At 40.9% G+C, this 25000-nt stretch overlaps 1 protein-coding gene across 5 annotated transcripts in view; it reads right to left on the bottom strand.

The window, feature by feature from the left end:
- The window catches only part of LOC122813988, a 558403-nt gene that overhangs the window by 283481 nt on the left and 249922 nt on the right, over nt 1-25000 (bottom strand). For 2 of the 5 annotated variants that reach the window (XM_044086562.1, XM_044086563.1), the window contains exon 1: nt 20932-21149. The exons of 2 other annotated variants lie outside the window; for them this stretch is intronic. The gene's annotated coding sequence lies outside the window, so the exon portion shown is untranslated. Of the gene's footprint in view, nt 1-20931; nt 21150-25000 lie in introns of those variants that run through there. One more of the 5 variants, XM_044086559.1, reaches the window with a different exon arrangement.

Here is a 25000-nt window from a genome sequence, read left to right as displayed (position 1 = left end):
GCAATGTGTACCATTACTTTCTAACTTCTCTCTTTAATGATTTCTTGTACAAACGCAAGGTGCTAAACTGAGGACATACAGTGCCCATCACTACTATTGAGTGGTATGACTGTGTGAATCTTTGATACCTGAGGCATACTACTTAGTAATGGACACGCAGACGTCAAATAAGTTTCTGCTTTCACATGTTATGGTCATTTCTGTACCAATATCTCACCTTTTACTTGCTTACAGTACCAAGAAACAAAATGCAAGGCTATGCCAGTCATTCATATTATTACACAAATACACTCCAGGTTCAGCACTTACCTTGTAATTCCAGCAGTTGCAACAGTTGTGGTTCAGAGCTGACTTTGTCTGATGCAAGCAGTACACAACCAATACACAGGGAGGTTGGCATCAATGTTACTATATGTATGTGCATAGAAGGAAGGTTTTAGGCTCTAGGTGGTGAGTGAGTGTACTATGCATTGTCTCTTAGCCAGTGTGAGGGCATATTGAGCATGCCTATGTCTGCCTACACACGCAGCAGCTGCTGTTTCCCCCTCTGACTCCTCATCTGCGTGGGGCTGAGGTAACCTTGACACTGCTGGTGGGATGTGTGCCCCTTCCCCTTGTTGATCCTGCTGAAGCTGTTTTCTCAGGATGATGTTTTGTAGCATGGCACAAACTGTGAATATTTCAGTACTTGTCCATGGATTGTACTGCAGGGCTCCCCAGGTGTATCTAGGGACTAGAACCGTGACTTCAGCATCAGAAACACACACTGTATGATATTTCTGGTTTGAACATGTGCCTCATTATGGTGTTCTTCAGCATATATATGTGCATTTCTGATGGTGTCATCAGCCACAGTTCCAGTGTGTAACCTGCATCTCCCAGTAAATGACCCTGTGGGATATATCCCCTAGTGAACATCTAATACAGTTGGGAGATGTGCCAGATATGTGAGCCGTGATAACTGCTAGGATTGCCAGCACATACATTCAAGATGATTCTCTTGGCATTACACACAACTTGGAAGTTAATAGAGTAACAGCCCTTTCTATTAAAGTAGAGTCTTTCCTGTTCCTTGGGTGGTGCCTTAATTTCTATAGGTATGCAATTTATGCACTCAGTACTTCAGGGTAGTGTGCTACGCGGTAGAACTCTTGCATATTTCTGGCCCTATCTTCAGGAGTATAGAGAAAATATACATGGTCACTAGCATGTGGGAGCAGAGCATTCAAGAATTGATGGAAGATCCTGGATGCTGATGCCTGTAACACACCCAGCATGTCCCCTGTTTGTCTCTGAAAGGTACCCTTAACTAAGATTCTAAGTGCTACACATACCTTTGTCTTAAGTGGAATAGGTTTCCCTCAGTTTTCCCTGGCTCTGAGTTGAGGATGACAGAGGTGGTGTGTCTCTATTTACCCTGTAGCGCTCTTCAATGTCCACATCACGCAGGTTGTGATAAGTGACCTGGGTTGTGAAAACTCTTCTCCTTCTCAGCCTTGGTGTATTAGCAGCAGCAGCATAGACTTCAGCCTGTTGCACATACACATGAATTAAAGCAACAGCAGCCCCTTCTTTGTAGACTCCTTTCCATGGCTGTATTCCAGTAGGTTTTGGAATTTGCAGGAAGAACCAGCACTGAGTCTACATGGTTGCTTTATAGCTAGTTGAATAGCTCTTCCACCTTGGATTGGTTGATTAGCATACAGTTCAGCTGCTTATGCTGTAATTTGCATGCCATGGTGTTTACCTTGTTTGCGTGGCTGTGCAAGGCTCTACACACCATGCAGAGTCATTATTGAATACAAAATGGTGCGCTATTGTGTGCGCGTTGCGGGGCTATGCCCAAATGGTATAAATGGACTGTGAAGGCTTTATTGACTCTGGCCGTATATTTTTTCTAAGTTATAACTTATCATAGACTGCATCACATCACTGATTTCTGATGTAGAAAGCACTTTACTGCAGACTCTGCTCTATTGCTTATTCAGATTTATATGAAATGGCAAAGCTTGCATCCTTCATTCTGTAGTGGCAACATGATTGCGTGCAAAGAGTAAAAAAAGAGGAAATTGCTGCAGTCCTCTCCAAACAAGTAAGGAAATCTGTAAAACAGATGTTGACATGCATGGAAAACTTAAGTTCAGCAAGTTAAATGCAATGGATAGTAAGGCATATATTTTGGAGGACATTCCCAATAGTTTACTGTGTCCCTCGCTAAAGATACAGTGGAACTGCAGTCAGTCCTTTTATACTTACAAGTAACAACTAATTTACCTTGATGAAAAGAACAGGATCTCATAGGTTCTTAGCTTCATAGATGGTTACTAGGCTATAGGCCCAAGAGCCATTTTAAACCCAGCTAAGCTTAAAAGTGAATTCACCAAAATATTACTAGCATGTGTCAATACCCTAAGGAATTTTACTGATACAATATAGGCTTGTATGCCTCGAGCATTCTCAGGCTGCACCTTTCCATTAGGGACATAGGTGCCAAATCAAGGGTGAGTTTGTATTTTCCCATCCACTGGTCCATGTTACTTTTAAATATGGTGAAGGAAGAGCTTTCCTTCATATGCATGGGGAGCCTGCTTCAGAGAAGGTGTAATCTTTGAGACACATATCTATTCCTCCAACATGCCTTGTTTATGTTGCAAAAGAGGTATAGGTCCTTAGAATGGGTATTTCTGATACTATTTGTTTTGCAGATGTACAACAAAGCCATCAGTGTGGGAGGAAAGGATGTCTTGTAGGTTAGGCATAGATTATACACAGCACTCTGTAGGACCAAGTACAGGGTAGGGCTTTGAAATTCTCTGCATAGGTATTCTTTTTGTATGCAGCCTCTGTGATCTCACAAGCTGTTTCAAATGCCTGCTCAGGTATGTGCTGAAGGGTACATTGTACTCAATGGTTAGTCTGTAGACCAATGACCTCTTTTTACCTAGATGCCATGTCCTTACATACCTGGATACCATGCCCTTACATATCTGTTGTGCAATGTAGAATGATTTTCTCACCACAGTAGGCACACAGGGGTCAAAGGTCAGGTTACTGTCAACATCCATGCCCAGATCCCTGATCACTAGATCTAATTTTAGAAGTCTAATATCAATGTGGTAATTTCCAGGGTTGATCATCTTTCCAAAGGGTAATATTATGTATTTTCTCACATTGAGTTTTAGTCCATGGCTCTGTCGCCAGTTGTTCACTTGTATCTGGCCTTCTTGAAGAGTATCTGCATCTTTAGGGGATTCAATGACCATGTCTAGTTTTCAGTTAGCTGCAAACTTGGTCAGCCAGAGGTCCTTAATATTTGCCTTGACTTCAGAGATGTTGATTATAATCTCTGGGACTCTAGTAGTGAAGGGCTTATTTGTGGTGATAGATTCCCCTATCCTAACTTCTTGTATCTTATCAGTGCGCCAGCTGGCTATCCATTGGGTGACATAGGGGTTTATGCCTAATTTTGTAAATTTATCTACAATGCCTAAGTGAGGTATAGTATTGAATGTCTTGGGTAGGTTGAGGTACGCAGTAAGCATTGTTTTGCTCTTGTCTAGAGCGTTCGTGACTTTCTCAAAGAAGTCCACCACATTAAGTAGGCATGATCTCCCTCTGAGAAAAAAAACAAACTGAGTAGTGTCCAGTGTCTGTAGGTTTCCTTTGTCATTGTTTATCAGATCCATGATAATTCTTTCCATATGAAACTAGTCAGACTTATTGGTCTGTAGTCCCTGGGTTCATGGAAGTCTCCCCTTTGTGTAGAAGATAAAAACTTCAGGCCTCCATTCGCCTGGCATGAAGCTTTTGTAGAGAATATGGTTAAATACAGATTCAGTGGGCCTAACAGGTCATGTTCCATGTTGTTCAGAAAGCATCCTAGGATATTATCATGGCCCCTTGAAGCAGTAGTCCTTAGAGAACACAGCGTGGACCTGCTGCCTATTGATAGTTGATAGAGAAATGGTGGGGAGATTTCCTGGGAGGGTGATGGAGGTGGTGGAGGATAAAATTGGAGATAAACTGACTGGCCAGCAGATTTGCTCTATCCTCTGGCTCTGTATAGGTGGTCCCATTCGTCATTAGTTAGTCACATTGTTGTGTATTGCCTTTATTTATTTATTTATTTTATTTTATTTTATATTTGGTGACCGGGATAGTCCGACTGGATACTTGCCCATTTTCAGCTGAGGCCTGGGGAGAAAAGCTCCATACATACATGCAGAAAAATTGTTACATTAAACAAGTTAAAGCACTGTTACAGATACAATACATAGGATAAAAGTCATTCATTCTGTCATATATAAATCTGATTTGTTATAGAGTAAGAATTAGGAAGGGGTGGCCAAAATACCTCTTTAGCACATGTTTATATTGCCAGAGTTAGTCAGGATTAGAGCAAGGACATAGCCATTGCCTTTTAAAGTACTGTTTTAGATTTTTTTGAATTGGGTTAGAACGGGTTCCGAAGTAAGCTCAGCAGGAAGTGAGTTCCATATTTTGCCAACAGAGTTGGCATATAGAGAGTCTCCAGATGAGTTGTTGCTTTTGAGGGTTTGGACTAGTAATTTGTTAGATGAGTGAAGTGTTTTGAGGTTGCTGTAAGGGGTAATAATTTTTTTAAGTACGGGTGTGTTTTCAGGTTGGTAGAGAACTTTATGTGCTACTATTAGCTGATTGTACTGAAGTTGGATAGGCAATTCTAGCCACCCTAGATTCTTTAGGTTCAGACAGTGGTGTGTCTATGTGCTGCTCCAGTGGCAAATCTAACAATATGATTAAAGCAGCTAGAGAGTTTATTAAGGTCAGACTTACTCAAGTTCGTGAAGAGAGGGGATGCGTAAAGGAGTGTGGAAAGTAGATGTGTACGAGCAATTACCATCCTAGCTAGTGGAGTGAGGAAAGGTTTGATCTTGTATAGTGAGCCAAGTTTTTTATTAACTTTTTTAATAGTTTGATTAATATGAGTATCAAACTTGAGGTTATTATCAACTGTTACACCTAAGAGTTTGGTACAGGGGTCTGAGACAATGACAGTGCCATTGTTAGATTTTATAGTAAACATCGGAGCAGAGGCTTTACGAGTGGGGGAGAAAAGCAGCAGCTTCGTTTTGTTAGGATTTAATAGGAGACATTGATTACAGAGCCAGTTTTCAACAGTATTAAAAACATTTTGGGATAGAGTCTGCAGACTTAAAGGGAAGGTGGCAGAGCAAATCAAAGTGGAATCATCTGCATATTGAATGCAGGTGGCTGTTGGGATGACTGTATGCAGCTCATTTATAAAGATAGAAAATAATAGGGATCCTAATATAGAGCCCTGAGGGACCCCAAGGGTGATAGGTGGAAGGGAAGATGGTTTGTTTAAGGTTGCTGACATAACTGTAAAAAGCCTTATGGCTGTCCATAGTATGGGAGGTTATTTCATAGTATGGGAGGTTATTTCATAGTATGGGAGGTTATTTCATAGTATGGGAGGTTATTTCATAGTATGGGAGGTTATTTCATAGTATGGGAGGTTATTTCATAGTATGGGAGGTTATTCCATAGTATGGGAGGTTATTTCATAGTATGGGAGGTTATTTCATAGTATGGGAGGTTATTTCATAGTATGGGAGGTTATTTCATAGTATGGGAGGTTATTCCATAGTATGGGAGGTTATTCCATAGTATGGGAGGTTATTTCATAGTATGGGAGGTTATTTCATAGTATGGGAGGTTATTCCATAGTATGGGAGGTTATTTCATAGTATGGGAGGTTATTTCATAGTATGGGAGGTTATTTCATAGTATGGGAGGTTATTTCATAGTATGGGAGGTTATTTCATAGTATGGGAGGTTATTCCATAGTATGGGAGGTTATTTCATAGTATGGGAGGTTATTTCATAGTATGGGAGGTTATTTCATAGTATGGGAGGTTATTCCATAGTATGGGAGGTTATTTCATAGTATGGGAGGTTATTTCATAGTATGGGAGGTTATTTCATAGTATGGGAGGTTATTTCATAGTATGGGAGGTTATTTTTATCTCAGATTTGGGTTTTGTGAACTTGATTACCCCTGAGTCACTTATTCAGATTAATAAGGGGGGTTGTATCTTACTGGACATTGCCCTTCCTCTTTTTGGACGTTTTCTCTCTCTTTTATTATGCAACCTCTTTATATTGGAATTTCATCAGGATGGCTTGTTTTTTGGAAGTTGCCCTATTTTATTTTGAGTAGGTATAGCTGTCTCTGTGCAGCTATTTACATGATTGTACAGGGTTTTTGTGAACAATTTCACATAGGCAGCTGTGTTCTCAAGGTTTTGGGGGGGCTTGGAATTTAACTAGACTGTTGCTTAATAGATGGTAGTTAGCCTTGGAATATTTTCAAAGGAGACAGCTTTGAGGTTCTGATCAATGAAGACATTAGACTGGGTGGAGTGCATCATTCTTCCATGTTTGTGAGATACTTACTCCTTGGTGGGCATGCAAACTAACAAAGTCCAGGAATATCTGGGCCTGAATGTTTGAGGTTGTGTATGATCCTTAGTAAATGTTGGGGTAGTTAAGGTCACCCCTGAATATTTTGCCTTGGTTTGAATGGGGAGTGTCTCCAATTCATTCAAGTACATGGTATGGCCTTCCTGGGCAAGCATATGGTATGAGACTTTACTTTTGGAACACTGGACACGGAGAAGCTCAAGTCTGTCTTACTGTTTGACCAGCATTGAGGTACGTTCCTGTTTGATGAAAATTGAGACTCTTCCACCTTTAGAACCTACTTGTGCAGTAGCTAGTCTAATGTGTGGAAGGCATTATAGCCTTTCACTGCCAGATGTTCTCTGAGGCTGTAAACCCAGTCTTGGTAACTGCACAGATGTCTGTAATCTCCAGGATGAGGAGAGCTTGCAGGGTGTGTAGTTTCTTTTATAGACTCCTGGCATTGAACAGTAACACCTTTCGATTATTCTGAGTCAGTTTAGGGGTCCGTGTTGATCCATTAACAGCACTTTCCTTGAGTGCTGTATGAGTGATGGAAAACGAGAACAAGTTTCTCCAACAGTAGAGTTTTCTTTTTTCTCCACCATTGTGTGACCTTGAAATAAGTTTATTTAAGTTCATTTGGTGTGTGTAGGGTTGATCCCCCCATATAGGGGTACAGGAGGCTTACCCCCCTGCAAAAAAAATACCTCCAAGGTTTGTTGAAGCTTATTTTCCTCTTTTCATCAATCATACAGCACTTTATGAAAGCGTCATCGATGGCTCTACATTTATCGTGGTTTAGATATGTCAGTAGGTTTATTAGGTTGGTACTCCCTAAAATGGCAGCATGGGGGTGGACAAGGTTTTAGCCATTACTTGAAAACCTTTGGGAGACAGGTGTTAACCAACCATGGCAAAGCAGCATGGTCTCTCTTCCATAGACTCCAAAGCAGAGAAATATTGTACCCCCATGGAGTGACACCAAAAACCAAGCCAATTATTAAAGTCAGTTATCTTCTGTTGGGACTGTGGCAGCATCCTTGGAAAAGGTTGAATGTTACTCCGTGTTAGGCTGATACCATTCTGGGATGCATAGTGTAAGAGTTCTATCATGTCTCCCTTCATATAGTCAGAGGAGGTACATCTCAGGTTGTTTGCACCCACATGGACTATGACTGAGTGATACTGGCACGTGTTGTGCAAGCTCAAGGTATATATGGTATGTGGGGTCCCTGTCAGTTGATAGAGTTTTTAGAAACTTGAAATTCATAGCAATCAAGTTTTTGAAAACTTGAGGCTTTAAAATGGAGATCACGGTACAGTACAGATTAGGAAATGTACCCTTTTCCTCACTGTAGTGCAGTCTCAGAGCTGGTATATATAATTTGCAGGGGGTTGCCCCCCGTCCCACATGGGGGGTGCAGAGGGGCTTGGCCCCCTGCAAAAGTGCAGAAAAGGTAGATTTTTAGCGTTTTTTTTTTTTTTTTATCATGGTCTGCCTTAATCAAGAAAAATATGAGTGAAAGTAGAAGTTAAAAAGAAAAAAACCCTCCAAAAGTATGCATTGCTTGCATGTCAGCACCCAGCTCTTTGTAGAACCTGCAGGCACTCCAGCCCTCCCATATCAGTCAAATTCATGGGTGTTCTCCTCACGCAGTGGTAACCTCTACCCCATGCCACAAGGATTTAATAATAAACAGCACAGTTCATCTAGTGTGCCTCTTATATATGAAGAACTTAATATAGGTCCTTAAAACCTTTCTTTTGGTTTTGAGAACCAGATATGTTAAGACTCTCTGTCATGGTTCCTGTGGCCATATATACCCAGACCCTTTACCTGCATTCATGATGTCTGATATATATTGACATACCTTGTCATGGTTTTAAGGAACAACTTCGCCATAATTCTAGAGCATAATATATGAGTACAATTCACTTTGTCAAATACTGACTTTATCAGCAGAGTTTACTGCTGTCTTGTTTCATCGAAAGCATGTTTTGTCGAGTGCTGAGTTTATCTAACAGAGAAATGTCAACTTTTCCATTTTATATAAGGGATGTGGTTTGGGTGATGGTAAGTGACCGTGGTAATGCCAAATCTTTGGGACATATCAAAAGTTTTGGCATTAGAGGTGTGTGTGTGTGTGTGTGTGTGTGTGTGTGTGTGTGTGTGTGTGTGTGTGTGTGTGTGTGTGTGTGTGTGTGTGTGTGTGTGTGTGTGTGTGTGAGAGAGTGTTGGTGGGTTAGGCTTACAGGAAGTAGTACTGTGCATATTTGTTAGTGTATAGATAGTGAGTATGAGTGTGTTGTATAGCAGTACTGGTGGTTAAAGGGTTTTCATGAAGTAATGTGTAGGACGAGGTTTGCGGTAGAATAAGGCTATCATACAAGGTTAATTCTTCTAAGATGATGGCCATTTTTATAGGAGGTTCAAGAAGAAAAAGATTCAGTGTATCCTTAAAGGTATAACAAAGTTAAGCAGTGCTGTTTATACTGTATACATGGGAATTCAAGTATTATCAACATTTATATACAGAAGCATAGCTAGTGTGGGGCTCTGGGCAGAAGATGTTAGAAGGCAAGATGCCAGTTGTTGATGAGGCTTTATTACTCTAAGGGCATTCAGAAATGATGTTACAGCTGAAGTGTTTCTGAATGGTATGGGACCTGTAGCAAACTACTTGATAGAAGGCTTGCTGTTCTGAACTGTTTGTAAGTTTCTTGGAGGCCATTTTTTGCTTGGGCTAAAGAGAAGTCTCTCTGTTCATCAGTGGCAGTGATAAACATTGAGCAGCCTGCCTGCCCCTGTGGGAGTGGTTACTGCCTTGAAACTGTAGTTTTATTGGCCATTTTGGGTCAATTCCAAACTCCTTGATCTCCCTCTCTTAAAACCAGATTGCCTCATGGTTTTGGCGTCTTTTCAGACTTGTTGGCTGTTGGGGAAGCACCCACCAAGAGGAGAAAACGCTGAGAGAAGAAAGGAGCCACTTTTGAGATTTTAAGTATTTTTCTTCAGATTATTTGCTAAGTTTTTCTGCATAGCCGCCTACTTTGAGCATTTTCTGGCTTGTTAAACTTGATTTCTGCATTGGTAACTGTATTTAGAACACAACCTAGAGCTGTTTACTGAATTTCCTGTTTGCACTTATTTTAAAATCATTTTTCTTAAAACTTGCATTTTATCTGTCTCTGGCCTAGCACTCAAGTGTGGGGTCATTTACTGCACTGTTATAACTTGTTGATACTTGTGAACCTCTGCTATCTTTAAAAAAAAAACAAACAATCTTGCTTTTTCCCACTTTTCTGAGATTTAAAAAGTTCAGTTACAGGCTTGCTGTTCTGAACTGTTTGTAAGTTTCTTGGAGGCCATTTTTTGCTTGGGCTAAAGGGAAGTCTCTCTGTTCATCAGTGGCAGTGATAAACATTGAGCAGCCTGCCTGCCCCTGTGGGAGTGGTTACTGCCTTGAAACTGTAGTTTTATTGGCCATTTTGGGTCAATTCCAAACTCCTTGATCTTCCTCTCTTAAAACCCTCTTTTGCGCAGTTTTGCACGTTTTTGTGCATAGTGCAACAACGGGCAGCGTCGCCTAATTGGGTTTAAACTATTCCTGGCTCCACAAAGTCTGCTCTTCACTTTTTCCCTTAGAACTGCTCTATCTCTCAAATTAAACACCATATTCTCATTCTAAGGCCCTTCACTGGTCCAAATAAGTAATCTTACAAGTTAGCACTATTAAACCATAAGCACTACTTACTCTTATACTCTCTACGATTACCTTGACCCCTATTGGTCTGTCTTAATTCAGTTTCCCTATATTACTCTAGCATGTCCAAAGGTCAGTCAGTGGTTTCCTCTCCAGTCCAGCTGGTGAATCTGGGAATTTTGAGGCAATGTTACAACTGTCTCATGTACACGGACAACCCTCTCCTCCTCCAAACAGGTTCAAATACATGTGAGAGATGCAACCACATAGCCAAACTGGAGGCTGAGCTCTCTTATCTCAAAACTGGTGAAAATGGTCAGGAGGAGAAGGTAACCTCACACAACACAATTCCAGTATCACATAGTCCCATCACATCAGCGAACCAAACACATAAATACACAAAAACATACTCAGAGTCTCTAAATAAAAATCTACCTTTGCAACAGAGACCTCCAAAGCAGACATCCAAGCAAACGCTACCCCAAAACAAAACACGCACAACACATAGCCCACAAAGTCAGTGTGCCAAGCAGCCACAGCCCTTAAGGCTGAATAACACACCTGATACTCTTGTAATAGGTGACTCTATTGTCAGACATACTGACGTCCCGCTCACCAGGCTGAACAAAGAGAAGGTCACAGTGAACTGCCTGTCGGGCGCCAGGATCCGCCACATAACGCAAGCACTCAGGTCACTCCAAAGCAAATACAAATATGACTCAGTCATTGTACATGCTGGTGTGAATGACCTGAGATGTACCTCCCTGGACTACATGAAAAGAGACATAGAGGAGCTCTCTGATCATGTAGCCCTGGCCAGTATGACCCTGACCTTGAGCAGCATCTTACCCTCACCTAGAATGATGCTACAGTACAAAGACAAAATGATCGATTTTAACAATTGGCTAAAATTTTGGTGTCATTCAAAGGGGATCCAGTGTCTGTCAGCCTGGGATGACATGCTCGACAAGCCACGTTGCTTCGCTAGGGACGGCTTGCACCTGTCACCACTGGGCTTTTGGATATTGGCAAAGGCTCTTGCCACCCCCATAGTGCCTTTTTTAGGCAAGGCTCAAAAGTCAAACCCACCCCCATAGACAGCACAAGGAACAAGAAACTAAGGGTAATGCTGCTATACGCCAGACGTCTTAACCTCAAGATGCACGCACTCGAAGCTCTCCTCAGTATGGAGAACATCAATATCTGTGCAGTGACAGAAACCTGGTTCAAGGCTCCAGAGAGCACTCCAGCACTACCAGGTTATACCTCATATCATGCTTTTCGGCCCCAAAACCCGGACCTAACCACAAAAGGAGGGGGAGTTTCCATATTTATCAAGGATATCCACACCTCCAGGTTAGTGGCATTGCACGAAGTATCGGAGATCATCCATGTGCAACTAACAGTGGGCAAGACTGTTTTTCAGTTTATAGCATCCTACAGACCACCCTCTCAAAGTCAGGAATCCCACTCGGCTTTCCTGAAAACATTGGAGAACATGAAGATCTCTCCGAACACCATTATATTGGGTGACTTCAACTACCCAAACATAGACTGGAAGCACTACTCAAGCCCCAGCACCTTAGCCCAAAGGTTCCTTTAAATTATAAACTCAAATGCTATGGAACAACTAGTCACCACTCCCACAAGAGGGGATAACATACTAGACCTGATCATTACCAACATGGGTACTCTATGCTCCATACCAGAAGTATATCCTCATTGGTAAGATCAGACCATAAATTAATTTCACTGGATATCCACATCCCGACCCCACCCCCAACCCAGAAAACCACAGTGAAAAACTTCTCAAAAGCGAACTTCTCACTTCTCAAAACTGAAGTGGAATCCTTCAAGGCCCCAGGGCCAGTGGAAACTACGGCCCAAACTGCAGAATCCTATATAAACGCATTCTACGGACATCTCCAGGAATGCATGGATCATGCTATCTCAAACAAAACCAAGACCCAATCATCCAAAGGCAGGCGTCCAGTCTGGTGGACCCCAGCCATAAATAAACTGTACAACAGAAGGAGGAAGCTACTACATGATAGAGCAAAATCCCTAATAGGGAAGGCAGCTCTGATCAGTACTAGCAAAAAATTACGATCACTCATAAAATCCTCCAAGGCCAGCTTCGAGAGAAGAATTGCACAGGACACTAAAGACAATCATAAGGCTTTTTTCAGTTATGTTAGGAACCTGGGATGCAACTCCCAGACTTGTTCTGAGTTGATTCTAAATGACAAAAAATACACTGGACCCACAGACATCGCTAATATCCTGGCAGACAGGTTCAGTGCAAACTTCTCCACCCCTTCCCCCCCAAAAGAGCAAGTATCTATCCCGGCAGAGGGCTGCCTCCCAAACATCTCTGATGCTCAGGTGAAGGCTGCCCTCTCCAAAGCAAAAAACACTGCTTCCATGGGACCAGATGGTGTCCTGGGATGCGTCCTACATGAACTCCAAGAAGAACTAATCCCTCAAATAAAACAGCTGTACAATCTCAGCCTCACTACAGGATATGTGCCCACAGAATGGCATACAGCAACAGTGGTCCCACTCCACAAAGGTGGAGCCTCTACGGACCATGGAAACTATCGCTCCATAAGCCTGACTAGCCTAGTCTGCAAGGCTATGGAGAGGATCATCATGGAGCTCATAAACAAAGACATTGGGGACCTACAGACACTATATCCTACCCAATTTGGCTTTGTCAAGGGCAGATCCTGCCTTTTGAATCTGGTCAACTTCTTTGAAACAGTCACCAAAGCCATAGATGAAGGGAAGGTAGTCCACACAGCCTATCTGGACCTAGCAAAGGCATTTGACACAATACCCCACTCGGGCATCATAGATAAGCTATCCAGCTTAAATATAAACCCCTATGTCACAAGATGGGTCGCAAACTGGCTCAAAGACAGAACCCACAGAGTGAGAGTTGCTGGAGCCATGTCAGACTCAAAACCGGTCACAAGTGGCATCCCACAAGGTTCTGTCCTGGGACCGCTCTTGTTCGGTATATACTTTTCCGAGGTACAGGCCAACGTGGGAGGACTATGGCTCACCAAGTTTGCAGATGACTGCAAACTGGGCGCCATAATCGACTCTCCAGCTGACACAAACATCCTTCAAAAAGGTCTCACAGAGACGGATAACTGATGCCAGAGCCATGGTCTAAAGCTAAATGCCAAAAAGTGTATAGTCATACCCTTTGGCAAAAACAATGTGCCCACAAATTACCACATAGGCGGTAACTGATTAAGTACAGAGAAAGTAATTAGGGATCTGGGGACCCAAGTTAATAGCAATCTCTCCTTTGACAACCACATTGCCAAAGTGGTTAGAAAGACCTTCTACATAGCCCACCTCATCATGAAAGGATTCACATGATCTAGATCAAGAGAGGTAATCGTGCCCCTTTATTCATCCCTCATCAGGCCCATCATAGAATACAATGCCCCTTTTGGTATGTACCTTACCCGACACCTGCAGCAATTAGAAAGACCCCAAAAGTGCCTCACCAAGAGGATCAAGGGACTCAAGCAGATGCCATATGCTGCTCGGTTAAAAAAACTCCAGCTCTACTCAGTTGCATACCGCCTACTTCAATGTGATCTATGCCTGACATATAAAGCTATGTCCAATCCAGAATTAATGGACATGCTCCACCTCAGTAAATCTAAATCCCTTAGAGCCACACGCATGAGGGACTTGAACCTCAGCACAGAAATAAATAGAACTTGCTGGAGGGACAGATTCATAACCCAGAGGCTCCCTTCGCTCTGGAATAGAATTCCAATTCATGTTAGGCAGAGCACCTCACTGAATCTCTTCAAGAAGAATCTTGATGAGTGGATGGGGGATCGTAGGTTTGTCCCGGGGATTACTTCCGTGTCACTATTAGACAGAGGCACAGTAAACTAAACCTTAAAAAGGGCACAGTATACTCAAATCAAGGGGTGGCATAAGCCAAACAAAATCGGGCTAGGCTTGTAATTGCCCCAGGGCAGATAGCCTAGTATGAACCTATGTACCTATGAACCTATGAACAAAGTACACTTCTATTTGTAGCAAGTGGCATTTGATACAATGTACACTTCTATTTGTAGCAAGTGGTTTGCTACATTTTAAAAAGGACTAAACCTTTTTTTTCTTGTTTATTTGCTCTTTAACTTAAGAGTTGCAGAGTTGAGGAGTGCAGACTGGGTAGAATGGACCTAATGGTCCTACCAGAATCACTAGAGCAGATCACTTTTTTTTCTACTCCTCAACTTACAGATGTTTAGGGAAGCCATAATGGGAGTTTCCTGGCTATATGAACAAGCTCTTTTTATATACACCTTGAACATGGAAATTCACATTATATTAACAGCTACGTATTGGTATATTATAGGGGTGCAATTCATAGTCCAGCCCTTCACATTTTCATAGCAGTAATCCGGCAAAAAGTGGTGCTATTGCTATGTGCTTGGGCAAATCACATCCTTCAGTATAACTACAAAAATGCAAAGGCATTTTGGTAAATGTGCCTTCTGTCACAAAAGCCTAAAAAGCTTAAAGCATAAGCGATAGGGGGGAGAGCTAATTATACAGCTAATATACAGATAAGGGGAATTGCACATTTACATTTCAGTAGGATTCATTAAGATGAACCTAAAAAGGATCATTAATATAATGAGATTTAAATGAGAAATTTTGTAAAGTGGCATGTGCTAATTAGGTGTTCTTGCAATTCCTAATCTAATATCCACACAGTATGCATATATGTCCCTTGTTAAAAGCAGTTGCTTTAGCTTGGATATCTCAGTTGCAATCCACAAACTTGCCCCCAGCAATCCCTTCAGCAGTTTGACCATGTATGCACAATACTTGAGGCATTTTGCATTAGTGTAAATGGCCTTCATGACTCTCACCTTTGCTGCATTCATTTGTAAACATTACGGATACCCCTATCACATTTAGTCAAGTGACTATGAATACCACCCTAGTTCTATTGTTTTGTCATAGATTTCCAGGACTAAGTCGCTCTGTAGAACATAATCCCAGTTTTCGGGAGCCATGATGCTAGATGATATATGCATGGCAAGCCAAGGCTTTCCTTATGGGTTGCAGGGCTATGTAGATCCAGATCCTTTGTCTAAGGTTTGCAGGGTTTGAATTAAAGAACAGCCACTGTGAATTTGCTAGTAGGGGAAAGGTAAATGTAGAGGGGAGGTTCACATTACTGTTTAAACAATGTCAGGGGAGATCTTTACATTTCTGTAGCAGTCCTTTCTAATTTATTATGGATGCATTTATGTTCATAATGGTTAACCATCTCTACTACTTTAAAGGACAAAGAAACCCACCCATAAAAGCAGGATCGAGAATGCATAACTGATAACTATGTTTACTGTCTCAAAGGAGCAAAGAATCTCACCCATTGAAGCGGGACAGAGATCTCATAATGGTTAACCATCCCTACTGTCTCAAAGGAACAAAGAAATGCACCCATGAAAGGAAGATAGAGAACTCATAATGGTCAGCCATCTCTACTGTCTCAGAAGAGCAAAGAAACCCATCCATGAAAGCAGGATAGAGAACCCATAATGGTCAGCCATCTCTGCTGTCTCAAAAGAGCAAAGAACCCCACCCATGAAAACAGGATAAAGAATCCATAATGGTTAAAAATCTCTACCTCATACTAAACATGATTCAGTTACTGATTCCTGTAGCTGTACCTTTAATTTGTGATGCTCCATTACATTTAATGTCATTATCAAGTTTCATTCATTACACTGTTCATGTCACTATATATTCCATGTGTAGTCAGTTTCTGACTCAGTGTCACCCTGCTAATGTCAGAATACAGTCCTTGTCAATTCAGTTTCGTCATTAATATGTGACAGTGTTGGTATGAGGATATATTCCACATGCAGCCACTTTCTCCATTAATATGTGACAGTGTTGGTATGAGGATATATTCCACATGCAGCCACTTTCTCCATTAATATGTGACAGTGTTGGTATGAGGATATATTCCACATGCAGCCACTTTCTCCATTAATATGTGACAGTGTTGGTATGAGGATTTATTCCACATGCAGCCATTTTCTCCATTAATATGTGACAGTGTTGGTATGAGGATTTTTTCCATATGCAGACAGTTTCTACATTGGAATGTCACATTCCTAGGATCAGGGTATAGTCCACATGTCATCTGTTTCTGTTCTATAACATACTGCTGATAGCAGGATATATTATATGTGAAGCCAGTTCTTGCATTAATATATTACTGTGCTGTTCTTAGGATACAGTCCATGTGAAGCCAATTTCTACATTAATATGGCAACACTTTTATTACAATACAGTGCATATGTACCCTGTTCCAACATGTCACACTAAAAGTGGCAGGATATAGTGCGTGTGCAGCTTTTTATTATTATTAATATCGAACACTGCTGACGCCTAAATATAGTTAACACTTCCTGAAGAAGAGTGAGTTCTAAGTGTCATCAGTATCAAGAAAGATTTCTGTATCGCTGAAGTTAGGATCCATCCCTGATGCCATTGCCACTGGGATTCATCACCGATACTGTCCACATGTCAGTTTGTTTAAATGGAAACCATATTCCTGCTTAGGTGTCACTGCTGCTAGGATTCATTCTACTCATCTGTTTCCATAGAAATACAAACCTGCTCTGGTGCCATTACTGCTGGGATTCATTAGAGGTAATGCCCACATATCAGATTTTCTTCCATGGAAACATGATCCCTGCTCCAGTGCTACTGCTGATTGGATTCATTATTTTCAATGTGGGACATCTCATTTTGTTTCCATGGAAACAAGATCCCTGCTCTGCTGTCAGTGCTGATGGAATTCAACATTGTCAATGTGCACAGCTCATTCTGTTTCCATGGAAACAGGATCCCTGCTCTGGTGTCACTGCTGATGGGATTCATTATTCTCAATGTGGCACATCTCATTTTGTTTCCATGGAAACAAGATCCCTGCTCTGCTGTCAGTGCTGATGGAATTCATCATTGTCAATGTGCACAGCTCATTCTGTTTCCATGGAAACAGGATCCCTGCTCTGGTGTCACTGCTGAGGGGATTCATTATTCTCAATGTGCACATCTGATTTTGTTTCTATGGAAACAGGATCCGTACTCCCTCAGTATTCTTCTTCTCAGCCTGATACCATCTCAGTGTTCTGATTCAGTTGTCAGTTTTACATGTGCTGAGGTAAATAAGTCCTCAGAGATACAGTGCAGAGATGCAAATGTAATGACAGAGCTGAACTGTAATGGAGAGGAACTCAGATCTCTCTTCAGGAAGGAAGTTACTGAATGTGACATCATTGAGTACGTGCTTAATCAATAGCGTCAAATGACACAAAAATTAATAATAGAAGCAGGTTTTCATATGGGGAGGGACTTCACATTCACTCACTTTCTTAAACATAATATCCTCTAAGGAAGGTTGTTCCATGTTGAAGAAAGTGATGGTTATGTTGACTGAGAAGAAATGCAAATAGAACTGCGGATACATTTAAAATAGCTTCTTACATGGTAAATGTGGGAACAAGCTGGTAACAGTTTATGAAGAGTAAACATCTGTGGAATTATTTCATCAAGTTTTTTTTTTTTTTAACAAAGGACTCTGGAAAGGTAAACTGTTTTGCTGGAAGTTGCTAGCATACACTACAGAAAGGCATACATCACTTTCTCTGTAACATAACAGTTTATTGCAGGAGACAGTAAGGCTCTGGCCTAGTTCTGTTATGTTAAGAGGTACAGATGATGCTTGGCCCCTTGCTTTTATACCTTTTTGGGATTAATACTGGAAATCCAAATAACAAGGTCACCTGTGCATCTTCTGGGTGAAACATAATCTTAAAGCATAGAGTTAGTAGCTACACAGTGGATGACATATTTTTCACCTCAAGCCACGATACTTTGAAATGGCGAAAGATCCAATCCCCATTACCACATCTCATCCAAATACTGAAAAAATAGCAGGGCTGGGCTGCAAGAATTCTTCTGTATCTCATGATATCTGTATCACACAATCTATGGCGAGTGGGCAAATGGATAAAGCATTGGCCTCCTAAGCCAGGGATTGTGAGTTCAAGTCCCATCTCGGGTGATATAATCTTGATACAAGTGAAGTACCTACCTATGAACCTATAATCAACGGGGTGGCGAAAGCCGACACACTCTGGCTAGGCTTATAAATGCCCTTGGGCAGATAGCCTAGTACCTACCTATGACATGATTCTAACAAATCTGGCAGACTGAGATGGAAGACATTTCCCAAAACATCACTTCACTTAACAATAAATACAACAAGCACAATGGTTATAATTATAAATCTGAAAGAAAATGAGTTATCTTATTTTAGTTATGGCATGCACACAGAAGACTTCATCCCACTAAATTATACCATTTCAATATTCAGAATATATCCCATTTTAAACTCTTTAAAAACATTTTCACAAATGTGTAGATGGAAGTGGTAATGAACACGGTTGTGTTGTTTGAAGATTATGTTTTTAGTCTGTCTTGAAAATAATAAAGATATGCTAAACTTCCATAAGTGACTATAGGTGCTGAACATATTTCAACACAGGCAGCATATATCCAGGACATTTGGAACAATGTGCTGACTTTCAGATTACATCTTAATCCTAATCCATGTGTAGCTATCTTCCCACCCCAGATAGTGCAGTTCCTATTCATACACAGCATGCTTTAGCACCTGTTCATAGATTCAAAGGGCCCTTACAAGCCTATTTGAGCACCCCAAACCATCTGGGTCCCAAATATCATGGGTATTTCTATAGGGGCTTAGGCATGTTAGCAGGGAGGTAACTAAGGATTTGTAGGGGGGAGTGTTAGTTAGGATAATACTTTTCTTATTGACGGCCTCTGTCCATAAGGGAAATAGGGCCAGACAAGAGGGTAAATCTATGATTTCCCATCCAATTGTCAAGGTTTCATTTGAACAGTGTCAAGAATTAACATTGTTTTACATGGACGGTGAACCTTTCCGTAGTGCGAAGATCCTTTGGGACACATATGTGTCTCACCAGCATGTTCTAGTGTTTCTGAAGCTGTTCTTTTTACCCATGAGCAACAGATCCATCAGGGCTGGGTCTGAGGAAGCTGTGTTTTTGCACAACAACATGCTTTTCAAGTAGTGTGAAAAAAACAAAACAAAAAAAACCTTCTGAAATGACAAGCAAAAAATCCATTTAACCAGCCCACCACTCTGGAAAAAAAGCTATTTAACAAAAATCTGTAACTTAATACAATAAAATATGGTAAACATGCAAGGGTTTATCAGTTAAAATTGTAGCACAAATAATTTCAATACATAAATAAATATTCTTTTCCAAAAAGCATATACCATGTCACGAATAGTGCATGCCTGACTTCACCTTTAAACCCAAGCATTTAGGCATGGCAAGCTAGGCAGGAAAAAAATTAAATAGGTGGGCAATAAGTCATGATTGGAAGGAAACATGGATAAAGGTGTCAATTATAATCAAATCATGCTATTATAGTAGGGCTAGGTTACTGTACATGCACACCCGTGTCAGACAGCATCTGCAGGCCGACTTCCCCACTTCTGTTAATGACACTGATATTTTTGTTAAAGTTACACTTTATATGAACTGTTTACATACTCGGATCAGGACAGGACAAGGCAGTATAATATGTTTTCACTAGTAGTACCCCCCCCCCCAGCTAACTTCATGTCACATATCAGTTCAGCTCAACATATATATGATAAGTTCACACACACACACACACACACACACACACACACACACACACACACACAAACACACATGTGCGCAAACGTATAAGCATGGACACACACACACACACACACGAGGACATGGACAAAGAAACACAGACACACACAGACACACACATACACAAACATGTGTGCCACACACGCATAAGCATGGACACAAACACACACATGAGGACATGCACAAAGACACACAGACACACACGTGCACACACACACACACACACACACACACACACACACACGCACACACAAACACACAGGTGCGCATACGCATAAGCATGGACACAAACACACTTAAGGACATGGACAAAGACACACACACGCAAACACGTGCACCACACACGCATAAGCATGGACACAAACATACACATGAGGACATGCACAAAGCCATACAGGCACACACACACATGCACACAAACACACGTGTGCACACGCATAAGCATTGACACAAACACACACACACACAAGGACATGCACAAAGACACACACACATGCACGTACACGCACATACAAATATGCATGTGCGTGGATCCTAATTTAATATTCTGAATGTTTTTGTTTCACCATCTTTCTCATCTGTTATCAGCTGTGTAACTGTTTCTTCTCAAAACTCCCACCACCACTGGTCTTCCCAAAATTTTACTTCTATAATTCCTGAGAACTTTGAATCTTTAAATGCCACATACCTGGCCTCAGTACAAAAGCACAGCATCTTTCTGAAGTATTTTATATTCCTTGTACTTTCCTGTCTGTTAAGAATTAGCAAGCAGTGATATATGAGAATTACTTTGTCAGTTATGAAAAAGTTTCTGAACATGAAACAGATCTGAAAGTTCCATCAAAACTACAAAAGCAGTCAGAACCATCATACCTTTGCTAGGTTTTACATGCAATATTACATTCACCCTGGTAGAAAATAGATTTTACTTACAGGTCTGTATTTTGTCTTACCTTTTACAGCTAAAAAGCTACACCACCACAAGCAATGATTAGCATTTCACCATCTTCAATCTTGGGCATTTTAGATGACATTAAATAACTCTTTCTTCCAAAGTTTACATTTTAAAGGATTAAAATATTGAAAAGCAAAGTAAATGTCTCCCTGTATCTCTTTCTGTCATTCACTGCCGTTTGCTTTCACATACTGAGACAACCAGCTGCTTCTGACACACTTGCACAATGTTAGCACAGCAGTGCATAGATTAGTATCTGTGTGGTTTCGGTGCACCTACATTTGTAAGGAAACTGGTTTAGCAAATTCTTCTGACATCTGCAGAATTATCCATACCCCCACCATACTAGTTCTGTATCCCTCCCATCAAAGATTCTACAGTTTTGCTCTAACCTGCTGTGCAGTTGGAGACAAACTACTCCAGAAAAATTGAAAATAATCTTTCTTTCCTTCCTGCTCATTCTGTATGCTGACATTGTATGCTTCTTACAATCTTTGCTATATGAAAAGTAACTGCCTCAGCCAGAGAGTTCAAAGTTGGCACTCTGGTTGCTTTTTTGCCTTGAAGAGAATTATGATTGCAACTTTTTTTCAGACAGTCATTGCTGCCTTAGGATGGGTGGGAAGGAGAGATTATGATTGAAACTTTGTTTCAGACAGTCATTGCTGCCTTCGGATGGGAAGGAGAGCAATTTTCTGACACACATGTTTTCCCTTGATAGTGAGATATGCTCATCACTGAAGCATTACAGTTGTCTTGTTTCTTTGTCACCAATTTGTGGCTCATGTGAGGCACATGGAAGAAACATTCTGAAGGAATGCAGAAAAAAAACTTCCTTTGTGGGGATGTACTGATCTCACTGTTGAGCGTTGTAGTCATGTATACATCATGGCTTCAAGTTTAACCTGCCTGTGTAGTCTAAGTCCCAGCTGAAGTTGAGGTATCCCTGGAAGGATATCAAAGCTAACACATAGTTGTTATCAGTGTTAAATGAATCCTGAGCATGTGTTGGTATAATGATTATGGTGTTTAGCTCACAGTCAGAAGGTACAGGGTTTGATCCTTACCACTCAAAGGGAAATTGGCTAAGCTTAAAATGGCCCACAAAGGCGCAGTGAGCCAAGTGCTTGCCTATGTAAGCAGTAATCTGTGATCATGTGATTTTTATATGAGTTACTAACACTATTCAGGGAAGCACATTCTAACATGGACAACACAGTGTCTGAGCTATGTCTTAATGTCACCTTTGTCCTTTGTCATATTCTGAAGTGCTCTACAGTAAAAACAAGGCAAAGCCATATGACCAGCCTTTGAGGAGGCCCATATCCCTGAAGTGACAAGGATAAACAATGACACACAGGACTTCATTTCTCATTGGATATTAGTTTGTGTCCCAGCTGCCTCAGTGTGTGTGCTTGAAGTCCAAGCAAAAACATAACTAAGTTTACGTGGCCGTTGTGTTCAACATCGTGAAGCATTTTCAGAAGCTCAGTTCCTGACATAACCAAATGAAAATACTCACTGGGTAATTCCTCTCATCTGTCCCTAATTCTGAAGAATAACCCTGATTTTACCTACTAGTTTTGTCTTGGCCCTCATAAAATTATTTTTCTTTTTCTAGTAAATTTCTAAGGATTACAGTCAGTCAACAATGCCAGGCATTACCATTTCATACTTTGTATTGTTCAGAAAATGAATGCTGATGCAAACCCTGTTGTCCAATTAACTTTTTATGTGAATGACAGCAATATTTGAAATTTGTCCCTGATTTTCACTTCTCTCTTCCCATTGCTTTTACATTTGTCTCTGATTCTTAACCAAACAATTTGACATCTATGCATTGGGGTCAGGGGTCAAAGGAATATAATTTGAAAAAGCTATGAGCAAGATGAGGAGACTCATGGTATCAAAATCAGGCTGGGGGAATTGATATGATGAAGCAACATAGGACGACATAGGGCCGGATTCCAAAAGACCTGTTTTAAGTGTCGCTGTGTCCTGAATCCAAAAGACCTGCTCTTAGTGTAAGTGACTTACTTTGGTGCAAGAGCTATCTATAAACAGGGTTACTATGGAGACCAGATTCCAAAACATCTACTCTCAGTGTAAGTGATAGTGAGAGCAATTCTTTTGGAATCAGGGCAATAATTTTGAAAAGCTTGGCCTAAGACAGCTAGGATGTAGTCTGTCATCCTTTGGATTGAAGAACCAGTATGACAAATGCAGAAGAAATAAAAAAAAAGAACAACAGAAAAGGTCAGCAGGGCCTTACAACCTGTATGAATCCATACTTCCATACTTGAAGCAATAAACAGTTGCTTTAACCCCTTGTGATAATATGGCATTACTCTTTGACAACTGGTTTGAATTCCACTCTATTATTTCTATCACATGCTTTGCTGGATTGTATTTTAGTATTTCCTCCCATAATATCAAGGCTCATCTGCTTCACTACTGCCCTTTCTGCAAAAAAAAAAAACTGTTTCATAATGTCTCTTTCTACAATGCCCATCAGGATTAATGCCATGGCCTCTTGTTAGTAATAAACCCCTTTTCTATAAGCACACAGCTGTACTGTCACTTTACATATCTGTAAATTAAAGAGGATCAAGTTAGAAGCACCATCAGGAATGCCCCCACCCCATGAAGTTTACCAATGTGACAGATCCATTAAACAAGAACTGATTACCAGTTCCTGAATGATGGCCTGATGTATCACATGACAAGGACTGTGTCATGACACAAGATAGTCACTCAAGGGACAGCAGACAGAATGTCACCTTTGGCCAAATTGATTGTCTTACTCAAACTCTCCATTACCCACAAATATTGCACTTCAGATTTAGAACAAAAAACAATTAGAAATCAAAGGGTATAGATCTTCATGTGCGGTGTAGAGGGTTTATCCCCCCTTTTTAAAAAAAAAATGTTTCTTTTTTGAAATGCTAGTTTTGATTTTTAAAAAATCAGTTGCAGGACACTTTGACTGACTGTTCTTCAACTGTGTACCTTACATCCATGACAGGTCTATAAACAGAAGAATGATGAACCTTTCAGGTTAAAAGGGGTTCCAGCCTTATTCACTAAGAATTGTGTGGAGGGGTGTACTTCTTGATTTTAGGAAATCTCACTATGCATTTCTGAGAAAGGTCACATGCTGAAGAATTTGTTTCCATGAAAGACCTAAAGTTATAACTGCAGTGCGAAGTTTCATTCTACTGCCCTAAAGAGGGGCATTTGTGGCCAACAAATAAGGGTCTAATGCTAAAGATTACCCCACATTCTAGGTTGCCCATGCTCATTAATTTTAAATTATGTTGCACACATCCTCCTTAATGTATGTTTGCCTCTGTTCATGAATGTTTCTCAGCCCTACTGACAATAATTCATTTTCTAACAATATTACATTTTCTTTCATAGGAGGGAAGTAAAGGCTTTAGATCTTAGAGCTTTGACCTTATTTGTAACCACCATTTGAATTCAAGCAGCTGCATAAAGGAAAACCTGATCAATACCCGATCAGTAACAACTAAGGAGGAACCCAAAGGTTAAGATTTCAAAGGGCAACAAAGCCAAATCCTGCCTCCTTCGAGAAGGAGCAGAAACAAAAGTCCTAATAATAAGCAGATACTACCAGAACTGCCATAGTTAGACATGCAGATCAAATGTGGTGCTGCTGGGAAGGGTGGGGAGACAACATTACTCATCACCCGACAAACTGCTTGCAAAGAAAGGCACCCAGAGTTTGCAAACAGCAAGCGCAGACCACAAACCACAGTGTTGTTGCAGCAGGAAGTGGGAGGTGCTTATGTGACATCAAAGCATTCTGATTTTTGTTAAAGTAATAGTTCAGAATCACTGACTGATACCAGACATACAGGAGACTTTTTTATATGACTCTGACTTTTCAGTGCTATACTGGACAGAGTCTGGGTCTAGACATATGAAAAAAAGAATCTGTGCATGTGCTACATATGGGATTTATTTCAAATAAAACACAGGACGAGAGGATGGGTCACTGTGCAGACTGTGGGTGATTGAAATGTCCTTCTGTCTGGACCCCAAAC

Source organism: Protopterus annectens, chromosome 10.part0, assembly GCF_019279795.1.
Source record: "Protopterus annectens isolate FY-2018-M chromosome 10.part0, PAN1.0, whole genome shotgun sequence".
NCBI lineage: Eukaryota > Metazoa > Chordata > Ceratodontiformes > Protopteridae > Protopterus > Protopterus annectens.
The sequence above is the reverse complement of the archived record's forward strand: the minus strand, read 5'-3'. Positions and strand labels throughout refer to the sequence as shown.